The sequence below is a fragment of the Myxocyprinus asiaticus genome, chromosome 16 (assembly GCF_019703515.2).
Source record: "Myxocyprinus asiaticus isolate MX2 ecotype Aquarium Trade chromosome 16, UBuf_Myxa_2, whole genome shotgun sequence".
Taxonomy (NCBI): domain Eukaryota; kingdom Metazoa; phylum Chordata; class Actinopteri; order Cypriniformes; family Catostomidae; genus Myxocyprinus; species Myxocyprinus asiaticus.
Window position 1 is genome coordinate 20,259,792 of NC_059359.1, and position 18,088 is coordinate 20,277,879.

Here is an 18,088-nt window from a genome sequence, read left to right on the forward strand (position 1 = left end):
TCTTTCCATAAGAGCAAAATCTGTACATTATTCCAAACTTTTGGCCACCAGTGTATATAAAAGCCTTTATGACATAATCAAATTGTTTATAAAGACTGAAAGAAGCTGATAAGTTACATTCTTCTTTCATTTCAGCCTGGTTCTACTCGGAGTATATCATCCAGTACATCCAGTAAGACCCCCCTCATGCTTTCAAGTCTATCTCTCCTTCTGTTTCTCTCTCGGTTACCTGCAGCCTCTCTCCGGGTCCATCACCACTCTGTCTCCATGGCAACAGCTGTCAGGGCTGAACGGGCAGTTTTATGCGAGTCCAAACACAAGCGGGTACATGTGAGGGTATGGCCGGACACATGCAGAGCACAAAGACACTAAAGAGCTCTCAATAACAGAGATACCCCGTCTACTCTCTCTTTCTTTATCTATGTGCTTCCTCTGAACACTGCCAAAAGCACAGAGAAAGAGAGAAAGAGAGCAAAGACACAGAGCCATCTCTGTGAAACTGAATGGGTTTGTAGGAGAGACTTCATGCTGCATATACTGCATAATCAGAATGTTAATGTGGCCAGACAGTAGCTCTGTTCCAAAATCTAGAGGGCTGCCTTGCTGCATACAATAAGCAGTTGCCTCCTAAGACAGCATTCTAACATCATGAATGACTGATTTGGATCACTCCACATAGCCACACAAATAGTGCTCAGCACAGGAGACTCGACTTGCAATTGATTTCAAGAGACACCATAAGTCATGTTTCCATCCAAGTTATGAATGTAATTTATGAAAAAAATAAAATAAAATCAGAATATCACAAAAACAATTTAATAAACAAAGCAACGTTGTCTTGACGTGTTTTAAATAGAAATTAAAAAAAATGGAAGTTGAAACCACTATGGCTGTTTTATTAAATAATATAATTGCATTTTGGGGTGCACAGACAAAACGCTCTGATGAACTTCATGTTTGCTAGCATTCCACGGCAAATGCTTTATGTCTGAGAGCGAAAGCGTGTCAGACCACTCTGTAGCTAATAGTAGCATATAATTTTGATCAAAGGCTTTTGGATCCGGCTTGTTGAGACAATTTCACATGACTTTTTGATGTGCTTCTATATTCCTCTATAAATTCTATATGACTATATTCGATAAATGCGTTTCCCAAAAAAATTTATCCACCTCAGATGAGTGCATGTTAGTTTTTCATGCATATTTTGGAGATTTTTATTTATGCTGGATAGAGTGTTTCCATTCAGCAATTTTTAATAAGATATCCAAAAATTTGCATAAATATATGTGGTTGGAAAACCAGCTATAGAGACATAACACTCCAAAAAGATGTGAGGCTTTACAGAGCCGAAAATTTTATTTTTAATTACTAAACTATTTGATCTATTTGAACTGAATAACTCAATCTCAATGCATTATGTTCTCAATCACAATGCATTATGGGATTGCCATCTATGTAAAGGATCCATATTATGCAGTCTCAGAATTTGTCCAAATGAGGTATCTCAGGTATCAACATTTTGGAACACGCTTTGTGTCAGAAGCTCACCTATAATGCCTTAAAATGCTGCCTCTGTAAGCAGCTCACTAGGTTTTGCAGCAGAGCAAGTGAAGATTGAACATTCTCTCCATCTAAATGTCAATTCCTACAGCATTGTAACATGGCCAAGCAGTGTGGATTCGGCCAGGTGATGGATACAGGCTTTTTTATTTATTTCCACCGTCCCCCTGTTCACACTCATGCAATTATTCCTTCTTGCCCTCTTCAATCTATACATCCACATCTCCATCTCTGCCAGCTCCCTCCCTCTCTCTCGCTCTCACTGAATTCCCTTCCATGTGATCTATGGCTTCATTTCCAGCAGGTCTTTTTGCCAGAATAAGATTACAATCTGTGCAATTGAGCAAAAACTCGATGGATCTGGTCCAAAAAAAAAAAAAAAAAAAAAAGAGTAAGAAAGGAGCGGACAGGAAAATGTCCCTCTTTTCTCCCTGTATCTGACATGATAGATGGTTTAAAAAATACAAGAAATCTGAAATCAACAAGAACCAAAACAAAGGCAAAGGTTAAATACAGTTTTCACTGATCTTTTAACCCATCTACTGTCTTCGGTCATTTGTGACCGATTTGATTTCTACTTTTTTAATAAAAATGGTTTCCATCATTGGAGCGGTACAACACTTGGTTTCTTTTCCTACATTTGCCATCTGAACACACACAAAAAAATTCTGAATCGAGTCTGTGAATCTAGGTGGTTTTATTAAACAGTGTTACACCTTTTGCATTAACTAACAAATTTGACTGAGAATCAGTGATGGGCAGTAGCTTTGCTACAAATAGCAAAGCTATTAGCTTAACTACATTTCTGTGTAGCGAGGTGGTAGCTTTGCAAGTTTTTAAATCAAGTAAATTTTCAGTAGCGAAGCTTTGACAAAAGCTACACCGCTACATCATGCGTGCACCTGGTGTTTACTATCGGCAGTTTTGAATCAGAACTAAAGATGTAAGACTCAAATGAATCGATCATCTGTGTTGTTTCTTTACAGTGAATTGGTCAAACGTCATAGCAAAGCAGTCTGAATCGGTTCGCAATTCAATCTGAATGACTCAGAAAGCTCAAGCGCACGCTGCTGAATAATTTGGTGTGCGCTTTCACTTGGCAACACGCTCACAGAATATTTTAAAATATGGAAAATAAAGATAACACTGGTTGCAGTGCATCTACAGTACAAACAAAGGAAACCAAATCTGCAAATGCACCCTATCATTTGCCAGTGATGAAGAAGGTCTTTAAGTTCAACACGTGTGCAAGCTTGTGAGCGACTACTGCAGGTAAAGACATTTTACCACCAAAAGTGTATCAAAACATTCAGCAGCCTACATGAAAACACATCAAAAAAGTACCATGGCATTACCATGTTTTTTGGACATGTAGCATTACCTGGGGGCACCATGTTAAGGCAATGGTATATGAATAAGTTAATCATATAGTGCTGTACCATAGTAGTACCATGGTATTCTTTGAATAACCTTGAATCACCATGTAAATTCAACTGTATATGAATATGGTAATCATATATCAAATGACAATGGAAGTACCATGGTATTCTTTGAAGTCCTTTGAAGCACCATGCAAATACAGAATGGTACATAAATATGGTAATTTTCTCTCAATGTATCATGGTATTACCATCTGATACCATCAGATATCACATTGCCATTGCCCAGATGTGCTTACACACACAAGAAATATGGCCTCTGATCATAAGCTTCTAGTACAGAAATACAACAGCTAGACACAGAATTACAGGATAAGATGAATAGTTTGTGTACGAGTTTTATACAGGAAAAAGTTAAAATTAAAAACAGTTAAAAAAAAACAGAAAATTATTTCCTTCATCTACATTGTTCAAGGCTTGGTGACTTTTTCTACACTGGCCATCTCAACACAAAAAATATGCTAACTAGATTCTATGAATATGTGTGATTTTCATGACTTTATTATTTATTATTAGACTTCATTACAAACAAGACTTTCTTCTTCACTGTTTACTACTGTTTTTTATGAATAATTTGTTTATTGCTGTTCCTCATCTTGCTGTTCCTTTAATAACGTAATAACGTAATTAATATTGCATATTAGATGTGCCAGTTTTCTCCTTGTGCAAATCACAGAAATAGAGGTATGTATCTTGACATCACAGATGCTTCCACCATCCCAGTGGTTTTGGGGGCAATCCATACTTTCCGGTTCAGAAATAGTGTGCTGCTTAAAAGCAGTCACTTATCATGCATTACCAAAAAAACAGTGCCTCTGTCAACAACAGTAATTAAAATTGTTGGATGATAATATGTCTCCTGTTGCTAATATTACTTTAGTCAAAAACAGCAGATCAAACTGTTGACATGTTTCTTGTTCACAGCCACAAGATGTAAAAACATTGCAATGTAACATTATTGCATACACACACAGAGCGATAATTTAGGCCAAATCCACACCAATCTGTTTTCAGTATGAGGTAAATGGAAAATGTTTTAGAAATGCTTCATTTTCGATGGAGGAGAACAGCTTTATAGTGTTAATGAAAGGTGTAAACTTAATTAAACGTAAATAAATTATAAGTGTGGAGGTGGCCATAAGAAAATTCACTCCTGTATTTAAATTCTACTGTCACTCCTAAAAGTTTTCTATGTGTACATGGCCATACAGAGCTCAAACAGAAGAGATGAAAAGCAAAACAGACATATAGAAAAGTATTTAGACAAGATGGTTGATAAGACAACAGAGAAAATAACATACAGGTATGTACACGCAGAAATGATGTGTGGAGGTTAAAAAGTCGTCAGAGAGACAGATATGCAGACAGACAGGCAGAGATACAGAAAGAGGGAACATTGGTATACGAAGCAGGCATACAAGAAAGGGAGTGGGAGGCATACAAGCACTCTGGCCTTTCAAATGGCTCGTTATCGTTCTTTGCAAAAGGGCAGAGACACAGATAAATGCAATATCATTAACACAGAACGCACACAACACACACTACCTTTACTGGTTACCACGGATACAACTGTTCCGTCTGCATCTTGGCCCGATTACAAGCACAAATTCACACAAATTCACACAAATATTCTCTAATCATTCAAAAGCAGGCTCTACTTAAAAGGTTTAAAATTAAAAAGAGAACATGTCAATACATTGACCAAATGGCCTTTAAACTGCTTTAAGCCAACCAAAATTTGCAATCTGTCTTAAAGTCAGCCTTCTGTTTTTTTTTTTAGATGTTCTGTGTTACATCTGAAACCGCAGGGCCTTTTATGCAAGCGAACAGCTAGAGAATAGGTGAAAGTACAGAATGACTGCAGGCCTCTGCCACACCAATTACATTCAGGCAGAAATTTCTCACCTCCCTCAAGCAAAAGCCTGCAGCTGTGCACAACACAGCCCTGAGAAAAGACATTCACAGTCCACACAAAAAGCCATAGAGAAGTTCTGAAAAAGTTAAACTTTACTTGAGCGAGAGAGAGAGAGTGAGAGTGTGAGAGAGAGAGAGAGAGAGAGTGTGTGTGTGTGTCTGTGTGTGTGTGTGTGTGTGTGTATGCCAGAGTTAGGAAAACTACTTTGAAACTATAGATTGCCAAGCTACTCATAAAGTAGTTTAACAACAGTCCTTAAAGTAATCTAACTTTATAGTAGACAGCTACACTAAAAGTTATTAAGATAGATAAGCTAATTACATTAAAAGGGCAATATCTTTTGAATATCAGATTTTATAAATAAACAAATAACTTATGATTAGTATATATCTGACACAAAAACAATAAGGACTTTGACAGCACCAAACTTAATACATAAGTATGAACTAAATGCAATTAATAAAATAAAAAACACAATTTATAGAAATGAATTAAAAAGCAGTATTTCATTAGCCTATATTTGATATTTCTCATTTATTTAGATTAAGCTAAAGCTATTAAAGCTACTAAAGCTATTTTTTAAATCTGTTATTTATTAGCTAAAAAAAAAAGACATACAATTCTGTTACTGTCACACTACTGGAAAATTTTGTTAAAACAGTTAGCCACTGGTGTTTGTATGTGGTGGGAGTAAGAGAGAGATAGAAAGCTTCAAACTCAGTGGAAATTGATATTACAAGCTGACTGTCATCTGTAGTCATCTCTAGGGGTGCACCGCTCGATCGGCCACTGATAGAAATCGGCCGATATTCGTCTTAAATCCGTGATCGGCAATCGTGCCTAGAATTAGGGCCAATCTTTTTTGCAGCAAGCAGGGAATCACACATATGGCAATTTCCCACTGCACGTTATGGTTTGACTCGACTCGACTCTGCTCACTTTACTTTTCTGAGCTTGCTTTTCTACTGCGGTGTAGTGCCGCCTCAATGTGGGTGGGATTATAGGCTGATCGTCATTGTTGTGCCGCCTCTACTGCCATAACACCATCTTAAACGTGACACAAACATTACTGACCATAAACAATAATATGACCGCTCGCTGTTAGCTACTAGCTCATTGTGCTGTATAAAGCAGTTGTTGCATGGTGATTTTGCCTGGTTGTTTTAGAAGCAAGCTTTCCAGTAGCTGATCAACTAAATAAAGTGACGCTTTCAAGCAGAATATAGAGTTAACGTAACAAAACGTACCATCCTCCATCGTGGACTCCAACAACGCTGACACTCTCCCTCCCATTGCTCGCCGGTCTATTGCCATAGATAGCATCCATTTGGTCGAACCACTCCGGCTGTTGTGGTCCTTGATGGTTCTGTAGTCACTTTTAAATTTGTTTTTACTTTTATCTACACTGTTGGTAGGTCCAGTGGTAGCCGTGACACTTCCTGAAAGATTTTTTCGTTTTGCATCATTTTGTGTCTAACCAGAGGAACATCTGCATCTCGTTTATTGACCATGGCGTGGTTTTGTGCACAGCCATTTCTTTTTACAATTCGAAAGTCACGTGAACAAATGATCTTGCTGTCGCTGTTGCTAACTTTAAAACTAGTGGATTGATGTCCCGTGTCGCAAATCCAGTGATGCTGGTAGTGATGATTCTCTCTGACCAATCAGTGATCTGCAGGGTTTTGACGTCACATTTAGTATCGGCTCGGCTCGCCTGGAACCTCGACCGATGTGGTACTAAAAAAAAAGTACCAGGTACCAGGTCCTATCCACAGTGGAAAACCCCCAAAAGCGAGCAGAGTCGAGCCGAGTAGAGCTGTACCATGCAGTGGAAAAGCCCCAATACACTGCTACTCTAATGAATGAGTGCTTGCTCAGTACTTGATGCATGAAAGTGTGGCCAATGTAGGGTGAGTTGTTGGCAATTCTAAGCATCCACGAATTTAAACTTTCAGACATGATGTAATTCACATGAATATGCCGTTTATTTTTATTTTTTTAAATGTTTAAGAATTACACGTGTATGAATATTAAGTTGCCCATTTTCCAGGGTCAATACGGTAGTTATTCTGACTCGTTAAACAATGAGCAGGAAGAGGATAAAGAGGCTGCTAATGGGTTTAAAAACGTTGTTTTGAATTAAACAACAAATAAATATGCAAATACAAATCTGAGTACACGTGATGTAATGTGAGTCGTAACAATCAGACGTTGTGTTGAGCGATAGAGACTGTTTGAGCAATCATGAGCACTTTCAGCTTCATTCTCTTTAACATGAGCGCTCTCTGTGTCAATTAAACATGTTCGCTCTGCAGGTGCTCTCAATATCTCATCGGTCACTCTTTCTAGTGATATTCTGTGAGGATCTCAATTTAAATCAGATTAATGGTGGTCACAATACCACTCATAACCAATATAACTGTTTAACCTTCAATAACGGCACCACATATTCAAACATTTGCTTAATAATTTGTGATTTGTGTTACAACAAGACGCCAAAGACAGTAAACAAATCATAGATATGAATGAATTCTCACTTGAGCAGTTTTACAGCTTGGATACAGTAATTTATATATTTTTCTTATTTTTGAAAGTTACTCTGCTGTGTGAGATGCTCTCATGGTTTTTGTTTGCAGGTATGTCTTCTATAAAATATCACAATGACCTTTTGATATTGACAACAAAACTAATAATAACTGTTTTCAATACAAATAAATATTAGCAATTCACAATGAATGTAATTTTAATGTAATATTATTAACACTTAATAAAAAGGTTTCATTTCTTTAACATTAGTCAATGCATTAGGCATCATGACCAAACAATGAACAATATATTTTTTACAGCATATATTAATCATAATGTTAGTTAATAAAAATACAGCTGTTCATTGTTAGTTCATGTTAGTTCATAGTGCATTAATGTGCATTAACGAATACAACTTTTGATTTTAAAAATGTATTAGTATATGCTGTAACTAACATTAAGTTCAGTAGTTCATGTTAAATACAGTAATGTTGTTAAATAATGTTAACAAATGGAACCTTTTTGTAAAGTGTTACTGTAATTTTACTGTGCAGGGCATAAACATAACTGCAGCAGATAACTTGCAAAAGTGTGGCAAAGGGGACTTTAAGAAAAAAAAAAAAAATCGGTATTGGCCGATCTTAGTATAAAAAAAAATATAAAAACATTTTTTAAAAAATCAGAGATCGGTATCAGCTTCAAATTTCTTGATCGGTGCACCACTAGTCATCTCTAGACATACAGGTATGCAAAAGAAATAACTTGTTCCAAGATGCCTGTGAAGACTCACTGAGATTAAACATCCTCCAAGATCTCTGTTACATGGCAACAAATCTGACGAACTCCAATCCAGAACTCTTATGTGAGATTTCGCAGTGAGGAATGAGAACAGTAATTTTCAAGAGATCAGGGACTTTTTTTTTTTTTTACATAGCAGATCTGCAAGCATCTGGGCATGTTTGCTCTCTGTTAATGCTTGTGGAATAGAACAAGAAAAAAGAAAATCAAAATTTTTATTGATGATGACGAGGAGCAAACTAACAAATTTTGTTATTTTTAGAGTCAAATCCCTAATAAAGCTTTATAATGACCAACAGACAAACTGACAAAGTTCCAGCATGTCAGCAGTAATGAGTATGTAACATCACAATAGGTTTGCCTTTAGTGAATGTAAAGATACAGAACAAAAAATTTTTTTTATTTGAATAATAGTCAGTACTGTCTATTACACTGTTAATATTAATCAAACAACAATATTGAAAATAAAAATAGAAAACCACTCACTAATCTTTATTTCTTTGTTCTTCATTTTAGCATGTCTGTTTACTAGATAATTACTTGTAAAGCTTAAAGGAATATTCTGTGTTCAATGCAAGTTGAGCTCAATCAACAGCATTTGTGGCATAATGTTGAGCATAAAAATTCATTTTGACTTGCCCCTTTTATATAAAAAAAAAAAAAAAAAAAAAAAAGGCAAATATCTGGGTTCCAAGTAAGGCAACTTCCATAGTATTCAAAGTATGGAAGTAAACGGGGCCAATCTGTAAACATTAAAATACTCGCCATTTCAAAAGTATAGCCACAAGACATAAACAGTATGCAGGTTAACATAATTTTAGTGTGATAAAATGCTTACTAACCTTTTCTGTGTGAAGTTAAAGACTATTTTATAACTTAGTTGCCATGACGATGTAATGCCAACACACCACAAAACCCTAAAATGAAAAAAAAGAAAAGAAAAAAAAAACCTTTAACATTTCAACAACTTTACAGCTTTAATAATACCATTGTTTTAAAAGAAGAATTAATGTAAGTGCTTTTGTAAAATAGTAAAAACTCCTCCAAAAATTGGCCCCATATACTTTCATTGCAAGTGCCTCCCTATAACCCAGATATTTGCTTTTTTTTAAAGAAAAGTAGGGACGAGTCGAAATTATTTTTTATGGTAATCATAAAAAAACAAATGCTTTAAAGCAATGTTTATTAATTCAGAAATACTTGAAGGCTACATGCCACTGTTATAATTTTATCTATTAATATTGACTTAAAATAAAGGAGTGTGCTCAATAGCACAACAGCTTATAAGCTATGTGGTATTGGAATTGGTATCAAATACTTAAATGTATGTATAGTGACAACCCTAAATGATAAATAACAATTTTACATCTGCATTTCTCTAAAAGATAACACAGATGACTACTTATTCCAGCTAGGGCAAAATAAGTCTCCTTACATGAGGAGCTACCCTGTATATCTGTTGGAACATCTAACAGACTTTTCGGTGTCTGTGTGCTTTGGTACAATTTTCATCTTATCAGTCTTTTTCAGAGCAAAAGCGTTTGATGAAAAAGGACAAAAATAAAACACCTCCTCAAAAACATCTTCCCAGCTGTTAGGGATTTGCTGAAGTATGCAGTTGAAGGGAGATAATTAGTATTTACTATGAATAAGTGAGCATGCCATTAGCAGGTCTTTGTCTAAGAGACCTTGTCAATGAATACTTTGTGACTCAACTCTGTACTGGGCATAAGAGCGTAATCAGCAATAAGGCACAGCAGTTATGCAAAGTCAAAGAGAACGGAGAGTGACTTGCTCTTCTCTCCAATGACAAGACTTATTTAAATATCAAAACAGAATGTAAAATGGTAATTAAAACCCAATTACTCTGCACATGGTGCAGTCAATTAAAGACTTCAGATGCTTGGATAAGACAGATGCCAAGATGGGGAGGGCAGGTGGATAGCAGTGGGGTCTTTGTCAAACCATACAGGTAAAGCTCACACCTGGGAAAGCTGAAAAAAAAAAAAAAAAAATCAGCTAAAACCAGCATAAATTGGTCAGGCTGGATTAATAAGTGATAACAGGCTGGATTAATAGGGGTTTAGGCACTTTTTAGCTGGAAGACCAGCTAGATCAGTTTGATCAGGCTGGGAGACCAGCTTATACCAGCTAAGACCAGCTTAGTCTTCTTTAAGATGTTATTTCAGCAATTTTACTTGCATTCATAGTGTAAGAACTGCAGAGAAAGACTTCACACACAGTTGCGGCACGCTCTCAAGAGGCCGTGATCAGTATGGGTAGAAAAAGAGGCTTCCTGTCTACTCCATCATGACACATTCATAAATGATGAGCAATTTGCATTATGAGACATTCAATTAAGACCAAAGGGAAAAAAAGTGGTACAGGGAGACTGCAAGAGTGAGGTAGAATTACAAAGCTCTAAATTTAAGTGGGCTCCATCCAGCATTCCAGTGATGTCCCCTTGCATTGATCCTTCATTAGTTATTTATGTGGTGGTAATGAGGGCGGAATATGAGGTAGGAGTGTGGGGGGTGGTGCCAGCTTGGGTTTTTGATCACTTGTATTTAGTTCCACAAGAGACGGCTGGTGCTCTAAGCAGAGCTAGAACAGCACTGACAGCCCCCTGCTCGGGCCCCGACTAGCTTAACAAAGACAAAGTAAAGGCGCTTTATCTACACGCAGCAAAATTCGTCCTATTCAACACAGAGAGATGAGAGAAAGTCCTGAGTCACACTAGATGTCCCAAGGGCTGTAACCACGTTTAACCCTGCACATTAAATATTTAGTACTTCATGTGAATATTCATCATCTTCAAAAGTGATTGTTACAGTGCTTGCAAGGTAGAACTGTAATGACATCCGAAATAAAATCGGCCCAAAATCGAAAAGCTAACATATCCTGAAAGGAAATGTTTCAATAAATATGAAATACTTTCAATACAATAGCAGTGGATAGTGCCTCGTTTAAATCCCAAAAAGGATATCATAAAAAGTAGGTCATGGAGCTTGTGAGTTAAATTCTAAGTCTTCCGAAGGCATCTGATTTTTTTGTTTTGGTGAGAAACAATCAAAAATGTTAGTAATTTTTTGGCGAATATCTTGACTTCTGTTGTACGTTCATGAGTGCTACAAGTGAAATTTGTTCACAGTGGATCATATATTCATGTGAATATGACGAAAGCGATGATATCCTTGTAATATTTGCGATTACTCTGCATACTGAACTGTGATTGGTATTTCTTTCTTACATGCATTTATCTATCTATATTGCATATTACTATATATATTGTATATGTCTTTTTCTCACTGTATATAGGACCTGTTTCAGTTTATAAAATTATTTTACAGGTACCTAAAATGTAAAAAACATTTCCTGCATTAAAAAAACAAATTTTCCTTCAGGAAATACAAACCATTATTTATTTATTTTTTTGTTTGTTTGTTATTTTGGCATTTGTCTCTTTTATTGTAAAATAAAGTGTCAGTAAAAAAAATAGAGAGAGAGAGAGAGAGAATAAAATGCAGGTGTTACTGGGGGAGGACAATCATGCATCAGTTGCAGCTAAATTCATATTGGAGCTGCACACCCACAGAAACCAATCACTGCCTTAATGTACTTCAGTCACAGTATTTTTATTTTCTTATGTTCATAATGTCTTGTTAAATGCTTATTTTATATTGTATAGTGTATATTGTTATTATAGTTTTTATTTTATTTTATTCATTACATGGCACCTTATTTTAATTCTATTTTTATTGTTATTGGTTACTGTTTTATTATTATTATTTGTCTTGTCATTATCTGTTTTGTGTATTAATGCTTTGGCAATCATGCAAATAAAAAATCATGCAAATAAAGTACTTTAAAATTTAAATTGAGAGACAGAGAGAGCTCTACTGAAACGGCTATTTTAATTTCCTTTTTTCTTCCCTTTCTCGTTACTCTCTGTATTTACTTTGCCATTTGTTTGTATTATATTATTATTTATTTATTGTCCAATCAGTGCATCTATGTTACAGCCTTATTCCAAAATGGATTAAATTCATTATTTTCCTCAATTCTACAAACAATACCCCATAATGACAACGTGAAAGAAGTTTGTTTGAAAGAAATTAAAAAAAAAAATAAATAAATAAATAAATAAAATCACATGTACATAAGTATTCACAGCCTTTGCTTAATACTTTGTTGAAGCACCTTTGGCACCAATTACAGCCTCAGGTCTTATTGAGTATGATGCTACAAGCTTGGCACACCTATTTTTGGGCAGTTTCTCCCATTCAGTTTTGCAGGACCTCTCAAGCTCCATCAGGTTGGATGAGGAGCATCGGTGCACAGCCATTTTCAGATCTCATGTGCCTTTTACTGAGGAGTGGCTTCCGTCTGGCCACTCTCCATACAGGCCTGATTGGTGGAGTGCTGCAGAGATGGTTGTTCTTCTGGAAGGTTCTCCTCTCTCCACAGAGAAATGCTGGAGCTCTGTCAGAGTGACCATCGGGTTCTTGGTCACCTCCCTGACTAAGGCCCTTCTCCCCCGATCGCTCAGTTTGGCCGGGCGGCCAGCTCTAGAAGAGTCCTGGTGGTTCCAAACTTCTTCCATTTACGGATGATGGAGGCCACTGTGCTCATTGGGACCTTCAATGCTCAGAAATTTTTCTGTAACCTTCCCCAGATCTGTGCCTCGATACTATCCTGTCTCGGAGGTCTACAGACAATTCTTTGGACTTCATGGCTTGGTTTGTGCTCTGACATGCACTATTAACTGTGCAACCTTATATAGACAGGTGTGTGCCTTTCCAAATCATGTCCAATCAACTGAATTTACCACAGGTGGACTCCAATCAAGTTGTAGAAACATCTCAAGGATGATCAGTGGAAACAGGATGCACCTGAGCTCAATTTTGAGTGTCATGGCAAAGGCTGTGAATACTTATGTACATGTGATTTTTATGATTGTAATATGTTTATTCCTCAAAGATTTGGCAACATTGTGCTACTCTACACAAGCCCAATTTAACTGAACTCAATTGAATTGAGAGAGAGAGAGAGAGAGAGAGAGAGAGAATGCCAAGTTGAGGTACAATATTTATGTTAGGCTTAGGTAATGTCATTTCCATGTCAGGCTCAGCCACTGGAAACATTAAGGCCAAAAATAGCTCTCCAGAGCATGTCCCGTCATCGCTGTGATTTTTCACAAAACTCCAGGGACAAAAGAAAAACACACAATCACATGCAAGTTTGTGTTTACACTCTGCATTTTTCCCAAGATCTAAGGCGCTTGTGGACTGTGGGAAAACGGGCTGTTATATTTAAGTAGCCCAAACAGCTGACAGTTTACTGACGGTTGAAGCACAATGACATTAGCAGCCATTAACACAGCAGAGTAGGAGGAAATTGTGAAAGACAGTGTTGGAAATTCAGCTGTGGAGACGTTTACACCTTCTTAAAGAGGTAGTTCACCAAAAAAAAATTAATTCTGTCATTATTTCCTAAACCTCATGTTATTCCAAACTAGGGCTGCACAATTAATCGAAATAAAATCGAAATCGTGATATGACCTCGTGCAATTATTAAATCGAAAAGGGCTGTGATTTAATTAATTAAATAAACAGTTTGCTCGCTTCAAAGTTTATTTGTGCCACTCTGTCCAGTCTATATTAAGTTAGAGCATTATTACAGTGTTTTCAGAGCGGTTCTGTGCTCCACAACTCCATCTCATGCTTAGAGTGACAGAAGTGCTCAGAGTTCGGTTCCGTTTACTTGCATGCGCTAAGCTTTATTTACACTAAACCGGCACGTCCTGCGTGAAACGGTTTTTATTATCATCTTCTGTAGCAGCATCTCAGTCGCCGCCAGGCAAAGGTATAATAATAAGCAGTGCCCAACTGATATATCGGTCGGCCGATATTAGCCTTTCACCGATATGTATATGCGCAGATATGAAAACTTTTTTCAGAACATATAATGCAGAAAACAATGCTTTAGAATTGGTTTCATAACATAGTTTGTCCAGCAGAGCATGCTCCGACTCCATTGTTTACAGAGCTGACTCTGAGCTGATGGTGGCTCTGCAGACGGTGCGGTGTTAAGCGGTGCGGAGTTCAGCTGTGTCTTCTCTGTATATTGCTAACTAGTTCGTGAAATACATACTGGAAAGTTAATAAACAATGACCCCATCATTTTATATAACTAATATAACGTTAACCCTGTCCCTGACAACCATGTCTCTCATGTTGATCACATCTGTTTGTTATGTTAGTCAGCTATAGTTTGTCAGTGCAGTAAGTAATGTGGCAGATTGAAAGGTAAACATCAGAGCATCTTTTTGCAGCTCAGCAGACAACGGTGCGGTGGTGGATTATGTCTGTTGAGTGCTGATTTCATGCTATGTTGTTACCTAGTTGGTGAGACACAATGCAGGAAAGTAAATAAAGTCCATCTTTTGCTCTCCGTGGCAATGAGCTTATAGCTAACTAGCTAACCACGTAGCTACTTTCATACCTTGTCAGCGTGTAAACTTGTATTCACCAAACTGTTTTGTTCAGGATTCACAGTCTGGTACCCCCTTCAACCGAACAATTCCAGTCGTTGCATTTATAAAATGTAATATTTAAAAGTCTGGTTTTCCAGACATTAAAATAGGATACGTAATAAAAGTAGACTTAATAAATAGCATATTTGCCCTGTGTAAATAATAATATATAGGAACTGTATCTAAAATAAATGAGGGGTGATAAATACTAATACAACAGGCTGGAAAAATAGACATTTATTCATTTTAATATCCTATATATATTTTGAATGTGTTGAAACTTGACACCGGGCAACGCACCCTAAAAACGGCACAGTTAGATCGGTTTCATACTGAAGAGCTGCTTAAAAGTACGTTTTTTCTCTCTCTCGTAAATGTAAATGAGTGTAAATGCCAACACCATCATATATGTCGAAAGGACTGAAGCCTGTCAACCAAAACATGAGCTCATTGATGTCATTAAGTGAGTCTGCTTTTTTATTCCATCAGTTGCTCCTGGTCGGAGGCTTCCGTAAATATTTAGTTTAAACATAGTCCTACATAAATTTAATGGTGCAACGCTCAAATATTTAGTAGTGCATACATTTTGACTTAGTGCCCATTTACACCACAACTAAGCTAAGTTGTAATGTACATATTGCTGGTGCAACCGGCCCTTGATGTTTATTTAGCTATTATTATTTTTTTACTTAACTGGTTAGCCATTGACTGATACTAAACATACAGTACTGATCTTTATTTAGCTATTTATTGTATTTTTATTTATTCTTTATTTAAATGGTCAGCATTTGACTGATACTAAACATACAGTACTGATGTTTATTTAGCTATTTATTTTATTTGAATTTAATGGTCAGCAACTGACTGATACTAAACATACAGTACTGATGTTTATTTAGCTATTTATTGTATTTTTTATTTATTCTTTATTTTCTCAGTGTTCATTTCTAGAATTTGTTGACAATGTATAATAATAGTGTCAAATATTCTTTGATAAAAATATTTATTTAAGAAAGCAGCCTTCTGAGTACCTTTGCATAGTCATATCGGTGCAAAATCGGTGCACAATCCAAATAGATAAGGTCTGTTTTCATTCCAACTCAAAAATGAGCTATATCAACCACCATATTGGTAATCGGTGAATTTCCCCCCTCTAAAATCGGTATCGGTCTCAAAAATCCCATATTGGTCAGGCTCTAATAATAAGAATGCGCAATACAAGATGGGGTATAATTCAAACATCTTTATTAAATGATTGCTGAACAAATAGCATTAACAGTAGCACCTGTAGAGTCCAGAAACATGCACTCTTTCTCCATTCTCCTGTCATTTGTTTACTTCACGAGAGAGTGTGTCACCCTTATCACACTCCCAGTGGCAACAAGTGAAAGCCGAACTATTATTGCCATCATCCGACAAAATGAAAAGGAAGAAATGTACGTACAATAAATCTATATAAAATATTTAGATACTATAATATAATGCATTATTAAATGAAATATAATAAAATGATGAATACAAATAATTAAATGAAATTGTGACAAACAAACCAAAACTTACAATTTAAGTTTAATTACACCAATGGGTTATCAGTTGAACTTCAGTTTGACATTTAGCCTCGTTCTTTATAACTTTTATACAGTAGAGAATAGTTTGTATAAAACCAAGAGTAAAGAGGAATATTTTGTGTTTATTTAATTATTCAACACACCAACAGCATTTTTGACAGCAAAAACTATGGAATAACCAACAGGGAATTTCAGTTAACAGTGACATTGAGCAGAAAGCTTACATATAACCAGTTTTGACAGAGCTGTTGATAAAAAGTTAAATGATCAGCATCGGACGATTAGATGAAAAGAAATCTGGAGATCGGTATCGGATGTTAAAATCCTGATTGGAGCATCCCTAATATTCAAGTTGACAGTGTTTAAAACATTTGTGGGCTGAGACCCTATCACAAAATGGACAAAAACAGGTACACGTGGATGAGTACAACTGAATATGAAGAAGACAGTGTTTTTTCTTTGTTTCACTATTTATATATTTATTTGTTGGTGAATTGAAAAAAGGTCTCAGTTTGGCTCTTTTTAAGAGGACTCAAGTGTGAAAACCCCAGTCAAACATGTGAAAATTTTCGCAGTTAAAATCGCAATCGCAATATTTTTTAACATAATTGAAATGTGAATTTTTGTCCAAATTGTCCAAATCGTGCAGCCCTATTCCAAACCCATATTATTATATTCAGTGGAACACAAAAGAAGTAGTATTGAAGAATGTTCACACTGCTCTCTTGCACCACAAAAGTATGCACTTTATTCCAGGTATTATGCCATATGATAGCTTTGTTAGAGGAAAATGCTGAAATTTATATGGTTATTCACAGTGTTAGGGGTAACGCATTACAAGTAATACACGTTACGTACAAGATTTTTTATTTATTTTTGACCATAATATCGGAGTTACTTATTTAAATAAGTAACGCATTGCTTTTCTACACCTCTCCTTACCCATATTGTGAGAAATCAGGATTAGAAGTGTGTAAGCTGTGTGGGAGATGTTGTTGTATGTGTGGGTAGTGCATGATGGGTATCGTAGTTCTAGAGACGGTGAGGCTTGCTTATCAGCGATGCAAGGAGTGCAGGTCTTCTTTTAGCCCACCCTGTGATTTGTTTAAAAGAGCACCTATTATGATTTTTAAATGTGCCTAATTTTGTTTTAAAGGTCTCATATAATGTCTCATATATCTCATATAAAGTCTCATACATGCCTCCAAGGTCAAAAAACACTTTCATTTGCTCATAATTTAAATCGCAGCATTAACTTTTTTTCCCAGTGTCAAAAAAACCCTTCTAATGGATTCATTCTAAACTCCTCCTTTCAGAGAGCCTACTCTGCTCTGATTGGTCAGATGTCCAAGTCTGTTGTGATTGGTCTACCGCTTAATGTAGTGTTTGAGGGCGGGTCAAAGCTGTTCGCAAGCAGCCAATGAAGACCAGAGGCGGGTTTTTTGTTACCAAATTACTTAGGTTAGTACAGGAAGTAAGTCTGGAATTACTAACGACTCGTTTCAGGTGTTCAGAATCAGTTCTTCCTTTTGGGAGTCAATAACTCCATTTGTCGTGCACTTTGATTTTTGAAAATTTGCAGACTATTTTACATTCACAAACAGCTATATAACATACTACAAGAAAGGTAATATTTGAAAAACCATAATAGGTGCTCTTTAAAAACTATAAAATATTGCTGGTAAAGTAATATATATATGAACACTTCCGTGCAATCCAGTTGTACTCATTTTGCAGCGCTGAATTT

The 18,088-nt window shown here is 36.2% G+C and overlaps 1 protein-coding gene across 7 annotated transcripts in view; it reads right to left on the minus strand.

Annotated features, from left to right (window-relative positions):
* sema6e (sema domain, transmembrane domain (TM), and cytoplasmic domain, (semaphorin) 6E) overlaps positions 1-18,088 on the minus strand; it is a 211,955-nt gene that overhangs the window by 148,831 nt on the left and 45,036 nt on the right. For 4 of the 7 annotated variants that reach the window (XM_051721787.1, XM_051721786.1, XM_051721791.1 and 1 more), the window contains exon 3: positions 9,081-9,155. The exons of 2 other annotated variants lie outside the window; for them this stretch is intronic. The gene's annotated coding sequence lies outside the window, so the exon portion shown is untranslated. Of the gene's footprint in view, positions 1-9,080; positions 9,156-10,104; positions 10,233-18,088 lie in introns of all 7 variants that reach the window. One more of the 7 variants, XM_051721788.1, reaches the window with a different exon arrangement.